Source organism: Coturnix japonica, chromosome 29 (assembly GCF_054131305.1).
Source record: "Coturnix japonica strain WE chromosome 29, WE-NBRP24, whole genome shotgun sequence".
NCBI classification, from domain to species: Eukaryota; Metazoa; Chordata; class Aves; order Galliformes; family Phasianidae; genus Coturnix; species Coturnix japonica.
This window is the reverse complement of record NC_140691.1, coordinates 1,403,264-1,425,907: the sequence shown is the minus strand read 5'-3', so window position 1 is coordinate 1,425,907 and position 22,644 is coordinate 1,403,264.

The following is a 22,644-nucleotide window of genomic DNA, read 5'->3' as shown; positions in this document are numbered from 1 at the left end:
AGCACACCCCCTAGTGCTTGACACAAAGCCCCTGTTCTGAAACTTCCTGAGACGCAGCTGCATTGCAGAGTTGTTCTAGTGGTACAGGCACGTGGGAATGGAGAAGTGCAATCAGAACTTTCTTGTCTATGGCCTCATTCCCACAGCAAAAGGAAATTCCTGAAGATTTTAAAAGATGGAGCTGCCTCACAACTGTATTTAGAATAATTTGTTCAATTTCCTCATCAGAAATTAACCACTTCAAAGTTCAGCTCCAAAAATTTTAAGCATAGCAGGGAAAACTTACAAACTAATGACCGTTTTCTAAAACATTCTAGAATGAAAGGCCAAAATGTGTTCTCTCTCACCTGTGACATGAATCTTGAAGGTGAGTTTCTGGCCAGCAGCCTCGCAGCTGTACTCCCCTGCATCTTTCTTCTCTACCTGGATCACCACCAGCCGACACTGTTTGCCCTCTGACTCCACCTTGAACTTCTTGCTCGAGGTGATCAGTTTCCCCTCCTTGTACCACTTCACCTCCATCTTCTCCTGGGCCACCTCGCAGCTCAGCGTGGCATTTTGAGTCAGTGCAGCCTTCACCTCCTTTTGTACCTTGTCCTTGTTTGTAAACACGTCTTCTTTCTCTGCAGGGACATCACAACAGTCACACCATTTTGCTGTAGTCTGCTGCAGAGCTTACTCCAGTTCCCCATTTTCATTATACTTGCCCTTCACAGGGACCATCATGATGCCTCATTAAGACAGGAAAATACTTTCCCCTCTATTTTGCCTTGGGAAATGAATAGGCATATCATTTCATATCATATCATAAATCTAAACATTTCGCAGTCTGATAGCAGATTTGGACATGAGATTTAGAACACCTGCATGCACTGCTGAACCTCCTCCCTTCTCTTTGTTTCTTCTGATGTCTCTCTACATTTCCAGTAAATCAGAAGGGAATGGCCCTCTAGAACAGGTTGCCCAAGGAGACTGTGGATGCTCCATCCCTGCAGGCATTCAAGGCCAGGCTGGATGTGGTTCTGGGCAGCCTGGGCTGCTGGTTGGCAACCCTGCACATAGGAAGAAGGGGGTTGGAACTGGATGAGCACTGTGGGCCTTTGCAACCCAGGCCATTTATGAGTCTGATTAGTGGCATTTTCCACCTCATTGTGTCATTCAAATTTTGTAACCAGATCTCATCAAACACCTCCCCTTTTCTCACTCCTTGCATGCCTGGTGTGCTCTTGCACTGTAACCCTGCAGACACCAGCTGACTACAAGAGCTGCACAAGTTACCCTCCTTGCCTATTGTTTGTTGCAGTAATTCATTCCTGGATGGAAAAGCACATGTAGAAAAGTGTTGCTATGACACTAGATGACAAAGAAAGTCCTATAGCCAAAATGTTTTGCACCAGAGAGGCTGTAAGTTGATCCTCCAAATGCAAGACACACAAAATGAAGTGTTCCTTTATCTCTGGGATTCCAAGCATTTTCTCACCTCTGACTTTCACTTGGAATGTTGCTTTGTCATCTTTTGTTTCACAGCTGTAGCTCCCTTGGTCTTTCAGGGTCACATTTTTGACCATGAGCTTGCGGTGCGTCCCCTGGGAGATGATGGTTGTCCTCTGGTCCTGCTTCACCTCTATTTGATCTTTCTTCTATACGACAGCTCCGCTTGCAGCTGACACCTCACACACCAGCTCCAGGTCTTCAGAAGGACTGACTGATATTTCTGGAGTCGTTTTGGACTTGCTGACAAAATTAATGGCTTCATCTGAAGAAAAAAAGAGAAAGTGGTTTACATCCTGACTCAGGCTTATTCAGCACAGCATTAAGATACAGTTAGAACTGATTGTAATGTCTCTGCTCATTACATCTGGGGGATCAAGTTTCACCTCTGGAGGTACTCACATACAAACGTGTGCTTGATTCTCCTGTGTAAGGAAAGAGTAAGTTCTATGCAGACAGTTCTTATTTCTTTTAATCAATTCTGTATTCTGCACATGTTCTTCTGAAGCTAAAATGAAGGCAGCTAAGTAACCTGTTTGCAATACATGAACAAACCAATTCAACACCTTGTCTCTAAGCTAACAAGCAGCGTTTGATGAGCACATCAGTATTTCATGCCCTTCATTCCATCCAGACTGTATTGGCAATAACTATGCTGGTATTAACAAGGATAGCAATTACAAGCAAAATGGTAGAAATACAGAAGATATAAGGAAAAGGGAACTCACCAGAGCTGAGGCGATCCTCTCTGGTGAGCAATCTCCAAGAGATGCTGCCTCAGTGAGGGTCAGCCCTTAAATGAGGTCTCAGAGGAGGTGGAGTCGAACTCCACCCCTCCAGGGAGCACAGCTACATAACTTTCACCTGTGCTCCCACAGCTGACCCCACACTTGCCTCAGCTGATCAATCAGTGGTTCACATTGTGATCTCCCATACACTCCACCCCTTCACAACGTGAACCAATGATTAGGTGAGTTCCCCTTATTACAGAGACCCAATCACGACGCTGATACAATCTCCCGTCGCATTAGATGTTGATATTATTCAAATGATGATGATTGGATGGGTGTTTATGATCTTCCATGGGCCAGTGCTTGATAGATGTTACCGGAGACAAATCATCTTGAAGTGCAGGTCCGTCTGCGTTTCATCAGTCCAGAGTAATGGTCCTAGAGGCTTAGAATCAATCTTAAGGGGAGTAATATAGATGTTTCAAGGGTACTAGGAGGGGAAGATCCGCCCTCCAGGGCAAGATACAGGCCGTATTCTTATCTTGGGTCAATACTTCTGCTTGTACTGGATTATGTCCCAGCCTCCGATACCATACCCTCTGGCCAGATATCTGTGGCTGTATAACTATATCTGGCACCAGAGGAGGAGTCTTGATCTGCCATAGGGACATAATAGGTGTTCCTTTAGCAAAAAAGGCCGGAGTATTGACCACGATGTCAGTAGGCCATGTACCTATCACCGAGGGGGTGACTGAACCTCCCACCTCCAATAATCTCCCCCATGGTGCAAGTAGGCCACACCATTTGGGTCCTACCTGCACCTTCCAAGGCCAATTTATCTTATGGATTCCCGGTTCTAAATTCTCAGGGGCAGGGAGCAGAAGATTATTTTCAGTACCAACCTGCGGTTTTACCTTATTATCGGTGCCTGTAATTTGGATCCTAAGAGGGGAGGCCCATATAGTTTGTAACATTTTCAGGGCACTGGGTCTGCCATCCCGAGGTCTTTCATTCAGGTCCCGCACGGTTTCATATAATCTTTTTGTCCACCCCTGCAGGGACTGAGAGTCTGTTTTCAGGGCAGCCTTAAGGATACCATTATAACGTTCAATAAGGCCTGCCCCTGTTGGGTTATATGGCAGGTGGAATCGCCATTCAATGTTGTTTTCTTCTGCCCAGCGCTGTATCATCGCTCCAGTGAAGTGAGTCCCTTGGTCACTCTCGATAACTTGAGGTGTCCCGTATGCAGACATCAGTTTAGTAAGTGCCTTAATTGTGTATGCTTGATTTGCCTTTGGTACAGGATAGGCTTGCAGCAGTCCACTTACAGTGTCAACGCAGGTCAGGGCATATCTCGCCCCCTCAGACCGAGGGAGGGGCCCAATGTAGTCGACCTGCCATCTCTGAAGAGGACTATATCCTCTAGCAATGTGGGATGTTGTTTCAGGCAACGGTCTCGGTCTCATCTTTGAGCAAGCATCGCAATCCTGACATGCTTGAACGATATCAGATAGTTGTACAGGCAGCCCCCATGCTTTAGCAGCTGCCCACATTATCTTCTGTCCAGCATGCCGTAGCTTCTGATGTAACCAACGGGCAATATTTTCAGATTGTGAATTCTCAATCCATCGGATTCGGGCCAGTGTGTCAGCTTCATCATTTCCTGGTGACTGCAAGGGTTGATGACCAGAGACATGGTAGACACATACTGTCCTGTGTTTGACCGTATTCCAAATGTCTACCCACATGTCTTTACCCCAAATCGGTCGGGCGTGGATAGTCCATTCCTGGGTAGCCCATTGCGTAATCCACAGAGTGAGCCCCCGGTACACAGCCCAACTATCTGTACAGATGTTCAGGACGCCGTCACCAGGTTCTTTAGTTATAACCATCCACACGGCTCGCAATTCTGCCCATTGGCTGCTTTGACCATCCCCCTCATCAAACCAGATGGTCTCAGTAGAGGGATGGTATGCTATTGCTCGCCACTTGCTCGGGTTGCCTCTGCTGGACCCATCCGTATACCAGGCATCTTCAGGAATAGGATATCTTCCTTCCTGAACGGGACTCTTCTCTGGTGGAGCAACCATCGGTTCTTTTGATGTATCACTGTGATACGTCACTGGGCCTAGGATCTTCTGTAGTTCTTCTTTAAGTGGAGATGAAGACAGACTGCTTCTCTGGCTTAGATAGGCGACCCATCGTGCCACCGTTTGTGCTTGGGCCACCCCCGTCTTAGGAAGGTGAGTCAAATCTCTCACCCACCCCTGGATTGGTAATGAAGTCTTAACTATGACCTCTGCTGTTTGCGTTATCGGCTCTACTGCTTGTAATGCCGAATAGGCAGCCAATAACTGTTTCTCAATCATGCTATATCGTTCTTCTGCTCCGTGCCAAACCTGAGACCAGAATCCAATGGGGGTTCGAACAGAACTCTGGCGTTGCCACAGGCCCCAGCCAAAACCATCTTGAGTAACATGAACATCTAGTTCAGCTGGGAGGGTCGGATCAAATATACCCAACGCCTGAGCTTGTTTAACTGCCAGTTTTGCCTGTTGGAAAGCATCCTGTTCTATCTTTCCCCAATTCCATGATTGACCCTTCTTTGTAAGCTTGTATAATGGCCTTAATAGCTGAGCTAAATGAGGTATAAAGGAGCGCCAATACCCCAATATACCCAAACATTCTTGCAATTGTTTTGATGTTGTAGGGACTGGAAATGCTTGGACTTTATCTACTACCGCACTGGGTAGTACTTTGGTTTTCCCGGACCAAATTCCTCCCAGGAATTTTACAGATAGCCCCGGACCTTGCACCTTCTGTGGGTTTATAGCCCACCCTCTTTTCTGCAGGTAAGCTATCAACAAATCTGCTGCTTGTCTCACCGCCTCTAACGAATCGGATGTTAACAGGAGGTCATCAATATAATGATATAAATTGACATTATTTGGCTTTTCCCACTTAGCCAGATCACGTGCCACTAAATTATGACAAAAAGTGGGCGAATGTACGTACCCTTGGGGTAGGACCTGGAAAGTCCATTGCCTCCCTTCCCATGTAAATGCAAACTGATCTTGCGATTCTTCACTGATTGGAATACTGAAGAATGCATTCGCCAAATCCAAGACACAGTGATATGTTTTGATTTCCCTGCTTAGTGTGTCCATTAGGGAGGCAATATTGGGTACAGCCGCATGAACAGGTGGCGTGACCTTATTTAATTCCCTATAGTCTACTGTCATCCTCCATGTTCCATCCGGTTTTCGCACTGGCCATATTGGGGAGTTATATGGGCTATGTGCAGGCCTTATAATACCCACTCTTTCTAATTCCTGCACCGTCTTTGTTATTTCATCCTGCCCACCCGGGAGTCTGTACTGTTTCACATTAGTAATCCGGCGTGGCTTCGGCAAACAAATAGGCTCATGTTTTGCATGGCCTCTCAATATTGTCTGGATTGCCCGGATACTAATGCATCTCTGCCGCAATCGGAACTCTCCCACTGTTGTATGGAGAGCCAGACCCCACAGGATATCAATTCCTAATATATACTCTGGAATTGGGGCAATGGATACCTTGTACTCCCGTGGTGGAAGACGCCCGACCCCCAGTTTTACCCAGGTTTGGGTGACCGGAATGGTTTGTCCCCCAAAACCTCCAATCATCACTCTATTACCTTTAAATTTAGTTGGGTCTCCATATATTATAGATGTCTCTGCCCCGGTATCAACTAGGGCCATAACCTTCTGTATATTCTTTCGGGACCAGTATATCGTCAGTTCCACATAGGGCCTCCGGTCCCGTCTAGAGGCCCTAGGAGGACTGACATCCCTCGTCAAGCCATGAACTGAGCCAGATTCAAGTCTTTTACCTCCGATACCTCCGGTGTCATAACCCGAGGCACCTGAGGTGGCTTCTTTTTCCTATTTGGAACTATAAAATCTTCTAAATTCCATGTTGTTGTTGGTCGCCGCTCTATAAATCTTATCCCTGGCCTTTTGGGTTTATTCTGAAATTTTTGTTCATCCTTCAGTTGCTTCCACAACTGAAGGAGAACCTGATTGGGCTGCCCATCAATTTTTGAAAACTGAACGCCTGCCCGGAGCAGATCATTAAACATTTGTTTCCGGGATACCCTAACAGGTCCTGCCCGAGAAGTTCGCGGGGCCGATCTTCTGGCTCGCACTATTGGAAAAGCCTCGGCATCCTCAATCACCCTGATATTGCGCTTAGCTCGTAAACGCTCAGTTTCTCCGAGGTCTGCTACCAATTGGGCGGCTTGTTGGACTACTGCCTCTGCGGATACTACTGGATTAAGTATGGAAACCAAGGTTCCATACATATGAGAGGGTGCTTACTGTAAAATTAGGTCTCTCATTCCCGCAGAAAATTTAACCATATCAGGGCTATCGAATGTGTCTTCGTAGATAGCCTCTCTCATACCTAATTCGCGTATATAATTTTTAAGGTCTTCCATAGAAGACCACATCCCTGTGTTTACTGGCATGTCAGTTTTATTTGTCCACACCATGCGGCAAGCAGCCGTTATCCATTCTACAATTGAAAGGTTTTCTTCAGGGAACTGAGTCCCAGCATACAGTCTCTGCCGAAGGGCAGGATGTACTGTTATTGTGGCCAACTTAGATACTTCGGGGCCACTAACCAGTACACTATCTGCCCCTGAATCCCATAACCGTAATAACCAAGCCGGAACACTTTCCCTTGGCCTTTGCCTAAATCGTTGCACTAGGTCCATGAGTTCAGTAGGTGTATATGGACGGGCTGTTACATGTAAAACAGATTCGGCAGGGGGCCATTGATCAGGAGGCACTCCTGCTGGTCGATCTTGAATTTTCTTTGTTTTTTGAGTTATTACTGGACGGACTTCTAGTGAGTCCGTCTCAGATGGTTTTTCTAGATCAGATTTAGTGATCTTATTTTGATTCATTTCTTCAGGATCTTGATCGTCATTAAATGAAATGTATCTAATTTGAGGGTTGGAGGAAGAAAATGACGGTTTTTTTCCTGTCAATAGATTGATCTCACCCTCCAATTTTTCAATACGGGCCTTTAACAATTCATTTTCATGTGCAATGTTGTTTGATTTTATCTCTGCCCGATTTAAAGCATTTAATAATGGCCAGGCTGCCATAGATGCAGCCATTCACTTTTCTTTTGTAATTAAGATATCTTTTTGTAGTCCTAGAAAGTAATCAGTTAGACAATAGGCGTCCATGTTATTTGGTACTCTTAAAGGGCCCCATTGTTCAATAATTGTTGCTAATTGGTAATATGGGGACGCCTCAAAACCTGGAATTTGTCCAGGAAGGCATGTCCCTAAGGGGGTGGTCTTCTCCCCCTTGTACCAATTAAAGATTTTCCACACAAAGGACATTTTTTTTTTTCCTTATATTTCTAGATGCCAAGTCAGTGGCTCCTGCCTGGCTTGCCAAATGTATTGGCAATAACTATGCTGGTATTAACAAGGATAGCAATTACAAGTAAAATGGTAGAAATACAGAAGATATAAGGAAAAGGGAACTCACCAGAGCTGAGGTGATCCTCCCTGGTGAGCAATCTCCAAGAGATGCTGCCTCAGTGAGGGTCAGCCCTTAAATGAGGTCTCAGAGGAGGTGGAGTCGAACTCCACCCCTCCAGGGAGCACAGCTACATAACTTTCACCTGTGCTCCCACAGCTGATCCCACACTTTCCTCAGCTGATCAATCAGTGGTTCACATTGTGATCTCCCATACACAGACAGAACCTGCCTGAGGAGCAAGCTGATGGCTGTCAGCTACAGGCAGACCTAGCTTTGTACTGCATTTCTTAGAGCAACAACTGTTGCTTTCAGTCACTGAATATACCAAGGCCAATTACTATGCCAGGAACATTTATGGCATCAGTGAACAAAAAATGCGTTAAAAATTGTAATAGACAGGAGCCATTTATTCTTTTATAACTAGGTGACCAAAGAACAACAGTCCTTCTAGAGTCAAGCTGTTAAGAACTAATAGCATCAATCAATATCACATAGATAGATTACTTCCCTGCCCTAAGACCATCTTGCGACCATTTGGTGCTCCTAATTAAGCCCTCTTGATGGCATTTTGTCTGAGCCATGCGACATTTTGTGATAGGAGTTACTGCTAGTGTTCCCTTAACCCTACACCAAAGTAGGAGGTATCCATTCTCAGGGAATCATGCAGGCTTCCTCTGTATTTGATGCTCAGAGACAGCCCCAGAACTTTTTAAATCTTAGCTTAGCTCTCATCCAATAATGTTCATCAAACAGTGCAACTTGTCCTTTGGGGATGCCTTTGTTCTGCATCAACCAGTTCCAACGGAGTCTTCTTGGCTTGTTTTAGATCAGTTTTTCAACAGATAAAGCCAGGGTCTTTGAATTACAAAGTGAAATTGCAGAATGCATGATTCTCAACCAAACAGAACAGCAGGTGGGATGCAGGGTGAATACCTGAACCAACACCACCTGCAAGCAATCCTTCAATATCTTAGGAATCTCTAGCCACCCCAAATCCAGTGTTGTGCTTGATCTATCATCTCTGCTGAGTTTTTAGCTAAGCTGATGGTGAGCATCACGGTGGTGATGGGTGAGCAGTCAGACTAGAGGGTCTTAATCAACCGTAAGGATCCTGTGATCAGAGGAACGTGAATGTGCTGTTAAAGGTCACAAGCGCTGCACTGCAGCATGAGCATACACAGTGAAAGGCTTTCAGTAGAGCTTCAGTTCATAAATGAGGACTGGGTTATGGAAAATAGGCTCAAGATATAAAACAGAAAACAGATCTTAACGCCAGGTTCTGTGAATGCAACCAGCTGAATTTCACAGATATTGAATTTCAATGACAATTTCTTGTGTTATTTTACCCTCCAGCTCCACCCTGAACAGGAACATGTCAGTGACAAGCATTACTCCTCCAGGCTTGACCTAACAGTGCTTTACTTGCACTATGAGCTATTTCAATGCCCCTATTAACACACAGTGGAATAATTGACTTCAAAGATTCAAAATCTCACCACTGTCTTAGCCAAAAGTTTAAGCCTAAGGCCATGGTCCTATTTTACTGAGGGTAATTGAGCTTGTTTTCCAACTTCTTGTTAACATATCATTTTAAAACAGCGCACACAACTGAGTTGGGTCTGTTGAGACAGCGCAGTCAGAGCTGCTAAAATCAAAGTCTGGATTATGCATGCATTTGTTCTGCAGTTCCAAGAACACGCATGTATAATACAAATTCAACAACGTTCTACAGAATGCCTGTATTTAGGAGCTCGAGAGCCAGCTGATGGACACTGGGATGACTGAGATCCTGTCAATACATTTAACTCCATCCTATCATACAGTCAAATTTCATTCATTTTTTCAGGAACTGTCTCTTATCATTGTAGTCCCATCACCACTGCTGGATGTGAGCCCAACCACACAAAAGCAGCTGCTGGTTTTCACTGCAGATACTGCAGTAAGGAGAAACAGCCTCCAGACTGGACCAGCTGAGCGTGGCCCTACCAGGATTTGCTCCAAAGGTCTTATTACCAGTAGTGCTTCCCGATGAAATACATGGGGGTCCTCCTTTGATTCCAACCCCAACCCACCCCACCATGCCCCCTGATAACATCCATCAGGGCCACATCTCGACAGCTCCTGAACACCTCCAGGGATCCCACCACCTACCTGGGCAGCCTGTGCCAGTTAATTCTATGGGCAGACCTGCCAGTATGAAATATTATGCTAACATGACAAAGAGAGAGAAGAAAAGCAAAATTAAGACTAGCTGACAAGCCTTGGCAGGAAGTTCTGCTCTCCATCAATTTAGTCCCTGTGACTCTTCACAGGTGTTTTCTACATTTGGGATCACTGCTACAAAAAGAGATGTTGACATCATCTCTTGTGGCCACCCTGACAGAAGAGCAGGAAGGCTGGGATGCTCTTTTTCCTGTCTTTCCCTTGATTTCCTCTATATCTTAGGGACGAATCACAGGACAGAACACAGAAATCAAATGGCTCTACAAAGCAGATTGGCCAGTTCAAGTCAAAACAGCCACTGAAAACACCCCAGATGCTGTCTGACAACAGCTGGACTGTCGGGGAGTCAGGTGAATGCAGTCTGCTGGCCCTGGGCAGGAAGAGGACAGCCCAGACTGTCACAATACCTTTCACTGAAAGCTGATAGAGCATTTTATCCCCCTCACAGATGCACTGATAACTTGCAGCATCATCCATTGAGTCGTTGTGAATTTTCAGGGTGTGTTTCTTCCCCACAATTTGCAGTTCATAATTTTCACTGGCCTTGAGCTCCTTCCCATCCTTCATCCACTCCACAGTAGCGCCTGTGTCTGAAAGCTCAGCCTGCAGTTTGGCTTCCTCACGCAGCCAAGCGCAGATCTTTTCTACATCTTTGCTCTTCTTGGTAAATCTCACTGCAGCACCTGTCAGGAGCAAAGGCCTCGTTATTTCAATTTATATCAGGCTAACGTGGTCAATGTTTGCTGCAACATCTCTGAAAAAGTATCACCTTCTGTTCCTGCACTCATCATTGTGTCAGTGCTGAGCAATTCACGATATTTCATTTGGTCTTCTTGCTGGATTTACTAAGTAAAAATCAACCAAACATCTCCTTCTACTGATTAATAATGCTCTAAACATGCTTCTGCAGAGGTTTCCACCCAATGACAAACAGGTCCTCCCATCATGAATGTTTATTTGTTCTACTTTGTCATGCAAAGCTGATTGATAGAGATATTATTGGAATGATTGCTCCCCTACTTCTAAACTATTCCAGTGCAATCAGAAAGGCTGTCTGAACCTGCAGCTGAAAGTACTGCTCTATGGTCATGCAGTGGTAAACCTGGTGACTGAACGCACTGGCCAATAGCTGTGAACTGCAGACATTCATCAGCTGGCATGCTTGCACGTTGTTGTAAGGTCAATAGTAAACATGGCATCCCCTCCAGGTACAGCTTCACCAGTTGTTAGGGGGGATTTCACAGCCAGGACTGGGTCTGAGGAAGAACATGTATGTCTTAATGCTCTTTAGATGCAAGTCTGGTATCTCATTTAGAGATGGAAGATTAAATCATAGGTACATTTCTACTTCTCCCTTTGCATGAGTGCTAGAAGAAGCACTTCTGTGCTTAAGATCTGTTACAGAAAGTTCTGCCTCTTGCACATGTGAGATATCAAAAGATAAGGATATTCATGTCTCTGTCACAGAAACAACTCGTATCACTTTAGTGGTAGCTGGAGGTTGATAGGAGATAGGAGAACTAGGAATAAAGGAAAGCCTTTGGTGTGTTAATGCACTGCTAACCTTAAAGTCAAAGGAAGCATCTTTAGGGAACCAACACAGCTGCTCAGCACACACTGACCCATTTCCATTGGGGTTTTTGTGCTTACCAAGGTGCACGCTCCCTGGGAATTCCAGAGACGGGCTCTGTCCATGCGCATTGACTGCAGACACTCGGAACTGATCATCAGCCTCTTCAGACAGATTGCTCACCGTGAACTCTGGGACGGGGACATGAGACTCGTGGCACCTCACCCAGGTGAAGCCAGTTAGTTTCTTGCATTCCACAATGTAGCCATCGACTGGAATGGGGCGGTGCATCTTCGGAGGGGACCATGCCAGCGTCACTGAGGTTTCTGTTTTATTTTTCACCACGGGGTCAGTTGGGGGCTGGGTGGGAGGTTTTCTGGGAGCTGAACAGAAATAAATTTCAGAAATATTAGCATAAGGTCATGTAGGCTGGAAAAGACCTTCAAAAGACCTTCAAAATCAGCAGACTCAACTTTCAGCATGACCTACTGAGTCCCACCATTAACTACTGTGGTACCTGAGGACATACATGACAAGCTTATTCCTGCAGGTATTTACATAGTGAATATATTCACCCTCTGGTTGCTTTGGAACATTTTAGAGGTTAAAATCCCATCAGACTTTTTCACTGTGTGCAGCCACTGATACAGGCAGGAGGCTGGGAATTACCTGATGGGCTCTAGTTACAGACTACTGACACAGTAAAGGATTGATTTCATTTAATTTTGGCCATCAGAAAGTTTGGTGTCTGGTTTCAGTCACCCATCTGGACTCCAATTATAATCATATGGAGAACAGCACATTCAGGAGAACTCATCTCAATAAACCTGAATGAAATCACAGAATCATAGGATCATGGGAGGGCTTGGGTTGGAAGAAACCTTCAAGATCATTAAGTGCTAGATGCCAAAGGTCCCACTAACACAGTATTAAGCCAAAAGCTAGATGCTGGAATCAGATCTCCTGACCTTACCATCAGAAACTGAGATGTCATATTTTGCTCAGAGGTGCCTGCTTGTAGGAGGGACAGCTTCCGAGCTTTTTCTGCTCCAGGAACCAGCTCGAGCTTCAGAATTTAAACAGCAGTCAGAAATTAAACTGAGCTTTGTCACCTCCATCAAATAGAAGGAGTGGTTGGGTGGTACAGCTTTCCAAATCGCTTAGAAACTGTCACAACAATCAGATGCCTACCTTTTCTTTTTTAACTTGTTAATACATAGAGCTTAATAGCATCAGAATGCCCCAAGCACTTCAGACAACAGGACAGCTGTAAACCCTTCTTTAAGGATTCCTTTGTTTAACCACTGAGTAACTGTAATTCAGTGGTGCTGGTAGGAGAAGGGAAGTCCTAATCTTCCCAGATGGTGAACAGAGTTGATGTTCACATGCAGACTGGTGCTGCAGCAGAGCCAGAAACCACTCATTTGGGAAACACAGCACCAAGAAAATAATGGGAATAGCTTCATAAAATCAGGAGCTTCACTCAAATTTCATGTCAGATCTATAATTCTTCCTATTTTCAGGAAGAAATGATTTCCCTTTTTCTTGTAGTTTTATTTTCTTTTCCTTTCCAGCAAGCAGCTTTGTAGCTTACAAATTGTTTTCTAATCACCTCCTGGTGTGGACAAATCACACCGGTCTGACTCCATGTTTTACATAGTTAGCATATTATATTTGTTCCACTATGGAACTGTACAGTCATAGAATGGCCTGGGTTGAAAAGGATCCCAAAAATCATCCAGTTCCAACCCCCTGCTATGTGCAGGGACGCCATCCACCAGACCAGGCTGCCCAGAGCCACATCCAGCCTGGCCTTGAATGCCTGCAGGGATGGGGCATCCACAGCCTCCTTGGGCAACCTGTTCCAGTGCGTCACCACCCTCTGAGTGAAAAACATCTTCCTAAGATCCAACCTGATCCACAACCCCTACACACCCTCAGAGCCCCCTAGAGCCCCTAGTCCTCCTATTGCCCACCACAGCCCCATATGCCCACTAGAGTCCCCCTCAACTCTCTTTACAGGCCCTGCACAGCTCTATATAACAGTCTTATAGAACTACCTCTAGTAGAAGCAATCTCCACACAGAGATCCTTTCCCAGCACACTGCGCCACGGGGGGAGCAAAACGGGGGGGGGGCACATACACACACAGCACCGGGGGGGCCCGTAACCGACCCCCACCCATCCTTTAAAGGGGTGGGGGGTCCGTTTTAATGGGGGGGGGGGCGAGATCACCTTCACCCCCCACCCCCCCATCCCCACCCCATCCTTTAAAAGGGGGGTGTCCATTTTGGTGTTGGGGGGCAGTGACAATCCGCCCCCCCACCCCATCGTTTAAAGGAGGGGGGGTCCGAGACCACCCCCCCCACCCCATCTTTTAAGGGGGGGGGTCAGGGGCTCATGGGGGGCAGCACATCGTGCACAACATTGTGGGGGGGGGGGGCTTTAAAAGGGGGGGGTTACAAAAAGCATAGCTCTCAACTATAGATGGGATTGGGGGGGGCTCAATCGATGGGGGGGGGCCCTTCATGCAGGGGGGGCACAGCGTAAGTCAGCGGCTTTGAGGGGGGGTGTAGGGGCTGTTTGGCCTTTGGGGGGGTTATTGTGTGCCCCACCCCCACCACCCCCACACACAATGGGGTGTTAATGTGGGGGGGGGGGGCTTAGATTAGTTGCGTTCCCTATAGCACTGCCCCCCCCCGTCATTAACCCCCCCGCTTTATCCTTACGGCTGAGCCCCCCCCCGACAGCGCCCCATTCATCTTGATGGGGGGGGGGTTTGTCACACGACCCCGGCGCGGCTTACGGCACGTCGTCGACCCCACCCCACCCCCCATAACCCCACCCGGGGGGGGAGGGGGCGATGTGGTGAGTGGGGGGGGGGTTCCGGAGGTGGGGGTGAGCAAAGCGCAATATGGGGGGGGGGGTCCTATAACTGGAGGGCAGCGGCTGCACAAAGAGCCCGCGGGGGTCGGAGAGCAGCACTTTGGCTGGGGGGGGTCCACGGGGTCCGGGGGTAATGCTGCCCCACCCCCTCCCCCACCCCCCACTGCCGACCCCCCCCCCGCGTTGCCCCCCCGCCCCAACGTCAGCTCCTGCGGCAGCTCCTCGTCGCTCTCCTCCTCCTCTTCCTCGTCTGGGGGGTCAATATGTGGGGGGGGGGGGGTCCCATCGGGCAGCGGCAGCTCCGCCGGCTCCGATTGGCTGAGCCGCAGTGCGCGGGAACGGCTGTTGTGTGCCAGTCGGTGGAGGGGAGGCTCTTCATGGAGCTGCCCCGCAGCCAACAACAGCCTGAATGAGATCCTGGAGTCCCAGACGCTGGAGGATGAGCTGGGAAAGAGCAGAGGCTCCCCACAGAAGGGCAAATCACGTCTGATAACGTGAGTGTGGAGCACAGCCAGCCCCTTCCTCACATGTGTGGGGCTTCCATGTTCCTCTGTGCCCATTGCAATGTGCCACCCCAATCCTGCTGCCCAGCCAGGAGTGGATGGGATGAGCAGGTTGGGATGCACAGAGCAGTGCTCAGACATTGCTGGGACATTTGTGCACTGCTGTTGAGCTTCCCTTTGTGCAGCAGGGGAGAGGATGGAGGTTTACAGGTGGATGGTTGTTATTTCTATGGCATTGCACAGGTGGTAGAACCATGTCCATTCCCAAACTTATTCCAGGGCATGCGGGAATTTGTGCAGTTGTAGTTCCTGAATTGTGCTATTTAAAACCCTCCTGTAAATGGGGATGTTTTGTAATGCCTGCTGGGGCTGCAGGCAGCATTGCCTTCCTCCTTAGGGGGCAGGTTTAATCACAAGCCTCCCTATTTCCTATCACAAACGTCCTACAAACCATGTCTGGGCATTGCTGTCTCGGCCTGGATCTCAGCTCCTGAGTCTGTCAGATGTGAAGCAGCAGCAGCTGGGACAGGGCTGGCTCTGTGTGCCCTCTCTGGGTCTGTGGGCACAGAGTGGGGCAGAGGGATGACTGTGAGAGGGAGGAATTGCCCAGCCACAAGAAAGAGGAAATCAGCTGAAAAGGGGAGATTTGAGAAGCACTGAGGCTGTGGCTGCTTTGACAGTAAGAAGAAACCAAGCTGTCACTGTGCAGATGGGAACTCCAGTAGGAGAGCTGTGGTGGCTTTACAGATGGCAGACAGCAGCTGGAGTGTAGAGCCAAGGGTAGGGGGGGGATCTTCCTCTTAGCAATGCCATGCAAAGAATGATGCAGACTCCTGCAGGGTCGGCTTTGCTGTGTGACCCTGGGTGGAAGCAGCTGGAAGGTCTCAGCCCTTCTGCATTATCCCAGGAGCTGGGGCAGTGCTCGGTCTCATCCCACCTCTGCTAATAGCAAATGCAGAATCCCTTATCTGAGTGCCCTTTTCTCTCATGTAGAGTCACCAACCCTGGGAAGTTGACAAAAAGTTTGGGTGTTGTGTTGAGGGATGTGATTTAACTGGGAAGTATTGGTGATGGTTGGACTGGATGATCATAAGATCATCCAGATCATAAGATCTGAGTTCATAAGATCATAAGATCATCCAGGTCTTTTCCAACCTTGAAAATTCTATGGAGTTGTAGCAGATTGTGGGGGTGTAGGTGTGGTATATATATGTACACAGATGGGAATATCCGTATGGAAAAGATAGATCCATGTGTGTTCTGGGCTGCACTGAAAAAGGGGTGGCCAGCAGGAGAGGGAGGTGATTGTCCACTCCTGCTCAGCTCTTGTGAGGCCATATTTGCAGCACTGTGTCCAGGCCTGGGAAGGATGTGGAGCTGTTGGGGGGGGTCCAGAGGAGGGCCACTGTGATGATCAGAGGGCTGGAGCAGCTCTCCTATGAGGAAAGGTGGAGGGATCTGGGCTTGTTTAGCCTGGAGAATGGAAGGCTGTGGGGAGACCTCATTGTGGCCTTTGAGTACTTGAAGGGAGCGTATAAACAGGAGGGGGAATGGCTGTTTATGAGGGTGGATAATGATAGGACAAGGGGGAATGGTTTAAAACTGAGACTGGGGAGGTATAGGTTGGATCTTAGGTAGATGTTTTTTGCTCAGAGGGTGGTGACACACTGGAACAGGTTGCCCAAGGAGGCTGTGGATGCCCCATTCAAGGCCTGCAGGCATTCAAGGCCAGGTTGGATGGGCTCTGTCCATGAGCATTGACTGCAGACACTTGGAACTGATCATCACCCTCTGCAGACAGATTTACAGCCCCTGCACAGCTCTATATAACAGTCTTATAGAACTACCTCTAGTAGAAGCAATCTCCACACAGAGATCTTTTCCCAGCGCCCCTTTGTGACATCATAATGCCCCTTTGTGACATCATAACACCCTTTGTGACATCATAATGCACCTTTCTGATGCCATAATGCCCCTTTCTGACGTCATAATGACCCATTGTGATGTCTTAATGCCCCTTTGTGACGTCATAATGCCCTTTGTGATGTCATAATGCCATTTGAGACGTCATAAGGCTCCTTTGTTTTCATAATGCCTCTTTGTGACGTGATAATGCCTCTTTGTGACGTCATAATGCCCTTTGTGACGTCTTAATTCCCCTTTGTGATGTCTTAATGCTCTTTTGTGATGTCACAATACCCCTTTGTGATGTCATAACACCCCTTTGTGACATCACAATGCCCCTTTCAGACGTCATAATGACCCTTTTTGACGTCATAATTCCCCTTTGTGATGTCATAATGCTTCTTTGTGGTGTCATAACGCCCTTTGTGACGTCATAATGCCCTTTGAGACGTCATAATGCTCCTTTGTGATGTCATAATGCTCCTTTGTGATTCATAATGCCCTTTGTGATGTCATAATGCCCTTTCTGACGTCATAATGCCCCTTTGTGGTGTCATAATGCTTCTTTGTGAGGTATCTGTGGTGCCATTGATAATGAAGTGTGATGAACTGGAAGGCTTTCAGTAGAATTGCAGCCCTAACATAAACAATGACTTGAACTCTGGAATTCTGTGTAAAATCATTAGCTAGCTTGTGGTCCGGGTCTTCAAACCAAAGGCTGTGAGGTGCTGCTCTTGTTGACGCAGGCTGTGAAAGATGACTTGAGCTCTAAGAGTAATTTCCCTTCTGCTCTTTATATGAACGTCAAATCCACAATTAGAATATTAAGAAGATAATATAAAATTTTGTGCTGCTGGACTGAGGACTTCCATTAGCTGTTAGCCATAGTTTGGAACTTGCAAAGCAATCATATTGGAGCCTTGCTGGGCAACCTGCTCCAGTGTCTCACCACACCCACAGTAAAGCATTTCTTCCTAATATCCAATCCTAATCTACCTTCTTCCCATGTAAAGCCATTTCCCCTCATTCTGTTGCTACCTGCCCTTATGAAAAGTCCCTCCCCAGCCTTCCCTGTAGGCCCTCTTCAGATACTGGAAGGCCACTCTAAGGTCTCCTTGGAGTCTTCTCCAGGCTGAAGAGCCCCATCTCTCTCAGCCTGTGCACATAGTAGAGGTGCTTTCAGCCCTCTCTGATCACCTTCATGGCCCTCCTCTGGACCTGCCTGAACATCTCCAAGTCCTTCTTGTGTTGAGGGCTCCAGAACTGCGTGCAGTGCTCCAGATGGGGTTTCAATGAGAGGAGTGTGGAGGGGCAGCACCACCTCCCTCGACCTGCTGGTCATGCTTCTGTGCTTTAAGCTTATGCTTTAAGGTCCTATATGCTTTAAGGTTTAGATAGTGCAGTCGCCTCACCTCTTCAGGTTTATCTGTGAAGGTCCCTTCCAAGTGAACCGTGCTGATCCAGACAGTTCGGATTGCTCATTAAAGTGTTTTAGTAAGTTGGGCTGGTCCTACGAAGCAGTATGACTGCAGTAAGCAGTGTACATGGTGCGCTGTGAGTACTGCACACATTCCTCTTGGCAGCTTGTGGAACAGAAACTGTGCATTGTTTGGATTGTGTAAGTATTCCTGTTGGTCTCTTGTGATGCTTACCTTCTTAGAGCACCTTTCCTCGTTTGGCTCTACATATTTTGGTACCTTACTTGTTCTGTTTGGCTTAGCAGGGAAGGTCTTCTTCTGAAGCATCCTCAGTCTTGGTCTGGGCAGCATACTTAGAAATGACATGGACGTTACATGAGTGGGTGGTCAAAGGGGGGAAGAACTCACCTTTCTGATCTGTTTCCTTTTAGAACACAGTCCTGGAGAGGATTTGCTTTCCTTGTTTCCTGGAGACTTGGATTCTTAGATGGTTTTGACTGCAGCTATTTCTGATGTTAATTCCTTTTTCTGTACTTTAGTAGCCAAGTGCAAGTGGAGTGCTTTGGGAACTGTCTGAAGTTGCCAGGTTGCGTGTGATCACATATGTAACGTGGAGTTATGTGTGGTGCCAGTGATAATTAAGTGTGATGAACTTGAAGGCTTTCAGTACAATTTCAGCCCTAATGTAAACAGTGACTTGAACTCTGGAATTCTGTGTAAAATCATTAGCTAGCTTGTGGTCCAGGTCTTGAAACCAAAGGCTATGAGGTGCTGCTCTTGTTGACGCAGGCTGTGAAAGATGACTTGAGCTCTAAGAGTAATTTCCCTTCTGCTCTTTATATGAACGTCATATCAACAATTAGAATATTAAGAACATAATATAAAAGTTGTTGCTGCTGGCCTGTGGACTTCCATTAGCTGTTAGCCATAGTTTGGAACTTGCAAACCAATCTTATTTAGACTTTAGTGGTGAAATCTTCTGATGAAATCTTCCTTCTAATTCTGCAAAAGAATCTCGGTGGAACATTTCTGTCTGAAAAGGCTCTGGCATATGAAGATGTGCCAGACTGCAGCCATGTGCCAGATGCGTTTGGATCCATGGAATTTTCTGATGTAGCTTCAGTGTTTGAAGAATCTCCACTCGATCTAAATACTCAGAAAACAAAGCAGGTGTGTGAAGATGTACAGCTAGTTTCTTACAGAAAAAATACAGCTCTTAATCTAGAAATCTGCTTCTCATTGTATCTAGTGCTTACTCCATATTTAAGTATCTAGTGGACCTTGACCAAAGGAAGATAAAGATAGAGCAAAGAAGTATGTTAAGCATAAATTTTGTTGCCTTCTACCTGTAGGCCATGGTTGGTTTGACGTGATCCCTAACTCCAGTGTTTGGTTTGCACAGAAACAGCAAGCAAGGGAACAAGTAAAGGAGTCAGTGAGGATTTTAAAACACAATGGGAAGCGATAAGGCACAGTTAATAAGATTCTGGAGTTAGGCTGGAGGTAGGCAGAGGTTGAAAGGTACCGAAAGAAATTCAATCTTACTGTGTTGGACAACAAAATCCACTGTGATATTATTCAAATTTTTAACTAAACCAAGTGATAATTCATATTTATGTTTAGATAAGCTGGTGAGGGTTAATCCTCAATGGAGAATTGAGATGAACAAATAAAAAAATGGTGTTTGACAGTCTATAAGAAACGAACTTATTCTAGGAGAGAATCAGAGTTTTCAACTGTTTTGTTCAATAGCCAAATAATGTATGATATTTTTATAAGCATTGTGTCTGACCTTCTCAGCTGTTAGAATTTCTTTGACAGTAACTTCTCCGGCTGTGATCAGAAAACCTTTTGTTCCGTCTCTGGCACCATTCGAGGCATGATACTCAACTGGGTGATATGGAATTCACACTGTCAACTCCAGTGACAAGAAAAGTGGCATCTAAGAAGCGTGCAAACACAGAGAATGTTGATGCAGAGTCAGTGTTAAGAAATGAGCTGCCCTTTGCATTTCCTGCTCCAAAGGCCTTCTTTTCGAAGAGCCAGACAGAGAAGCAAGTAGAAGGCATATCTTTTTAGGCGCCTACTTCCAAAGGTATGTTGTATCTAACAAATGGAAACCTAGAACATGTGTAGCTTAGGAATTTTTTACTTTTAATATGAATGCAGTACTTGTAGGTCCTAAAATTCTGAAAGGTTTCAGTGTGGGGTTTATTTGGTCACAGCACATACAGCTGCCATCCTGTACATCTGACAGTGCACTGCAAGCGGTTTAACCATATATCAGGGCATGGTACACGTCTGTTAATGATAGAAGTTCTCACAGTTTCACAAGGAGCATGCCTTGAGATGCATTCAGATAATGAGATAAGTGCTGTGTTCCTAAAACTAGCATGTGTCTCCACTCTCCATCGAGATTTAGTAGATAATTTCTTTAACAATTATGATGAGAGTTTTGTTTTGTTTTTATTTTTTTCTGGGCTATTATTTTGAGTGAAAGAAAAGGGTATGCTTTTATTTAAGCGAGCTTTTGATTGCATCATGCTTCTAAATTAAATGTAACCTACTGAATTCCTCATGATAGCATACGAGTACTTGCGTGTATCTGTTCTCCCTAATAGAGGGAGAAGAGACTCAGTGAACCTGGACAGTGTTACCCAGGGTTGTGAGAACAGCTAAATGATTGTTGAGAACTGGTCAACTCGTGAGCCTGAGACCTGGGATCCTCCATCCTAGGGTGGAACTTTACTGGAGCACGTGGGTGCCACAGCAACAAAAGGACTGTGTACAATAGACTGAGAGTTTGCTGAGTTTCTTGGTTTACAGAAAGCACAACTAACTCAGCAGCAAGTGACGTATTTGGGATAGGAGATGACAGCTGGACTTTGAACCTTAAGGACTGCCAAGAAAGAAGCCATCTGCTCAACCCCTGAGCTGCAAACTGCCAAGGAACTCCATACGTTGCCAGGAATGACAGGAGGGTGCCGACCATGGATACACAGCTACGGACTGATGGTAAACTTGAAACAGCTTGAAGTGAGTAAGGGATATCCAGGGTGCACCGGTGCTCAATATTCAAGAAGCCCATCAATCTACACTGGGCCAAAGGATACCAGTTTTAATATCTCATGCAGTGTTTACTGTATTGGAGGCAAAAGGGGGACATTGGCTTTCACCCCACAGAATCACAGAATCACAGAATTACCCGGGTTGGAAGGGACCTCAAGGATCATGTAGTTCCAACCCCCCTGCCTAGCAGGGCCACCAAACATACGCCTTTACTAGATCAGGTTGCCCAGGGCCCCGTCCAACCTGGTCTTGAACACCTCCAAGGACGGGGCATCCACAACCTCACTGGGCAGCCTGTTCCAGGACCTAACCACCCTTCTAGTAAAGAACTTTCCCCTAACATCCAACCTAAATCTTCCCTCCTTCAACTTAAAACCATTTCCCCTAGTCCTGCTATTATCAGCCCTTTCGAAGAGTTTACTCCCCTCCTGGGAGTAAGTTCCCTTCAGGTACTGAAAGGCTGCAATGAGGTCACCCCGCAACCTTCTCTTCTCCAGGCTGAACAAACCCAACTCCCTCAGCCTGTCCTCATAGGGGAGGTGCTCCAGCCCCCTGATCATCTTCCTGTCCCTCCTCTGGACCCTTTCCAAAATCTCCATATCTTTTTTGTACTGAGGGCTCCGCACCTGGACACAGTACTCCAGATGGGGCCTCACAAGAGCAGAGTAGAGAGGGACGATCACCTCCTTATCCCTGCTGACCACCCCTCTCCTGATGGAGCCCAGGATCCCATTTGCTTTCCGGGCTGCCAGAGCGCACTGCTGGCTCATGTTAAGTTTCTCATCTATCAGGACCCCTAGGTCTTTTTCAGCCGAGCTGCTCTCAAGGACAACTCCTCCCAGCCTGTACAGGTGCCTGGGGTTCTTCCGGCCCAAGTGCAAAACCTTGCACTTTGCTGTGTTGAACCTCATTAGGTTCACCCGAGCCCAGCTTTCCAGCCTGTCAAGGTCCCTCTGAATGGCATCTGTTCACCCCAAAGATTCCCGAAATACCAGGCCATCCTGGTAGAGCAGGGTGATATAGAAATAATTGTAACTACTATTGCCAACCCAGTATCTTTCCTTAGCGGAACTCCCCTGGTGGAGAACCAGGATGACATCACTGCTTTGAAACAACTGATGCTGCACATTACATCCAGTCGGTCGGAGCTGAAGGACGAACCCTTAGAAGATGCAGAAGACGCCTGGTTTACCAGCAGCTGCAGTTTTGTGAGACAAGGAGGCTGTAAGGCAGGACATGCAGTAACTGCTACTGAGCAGGGAATGGAAGCACAACCATCAGCCGTGGGGACTACCCCTCAGAAGGCTG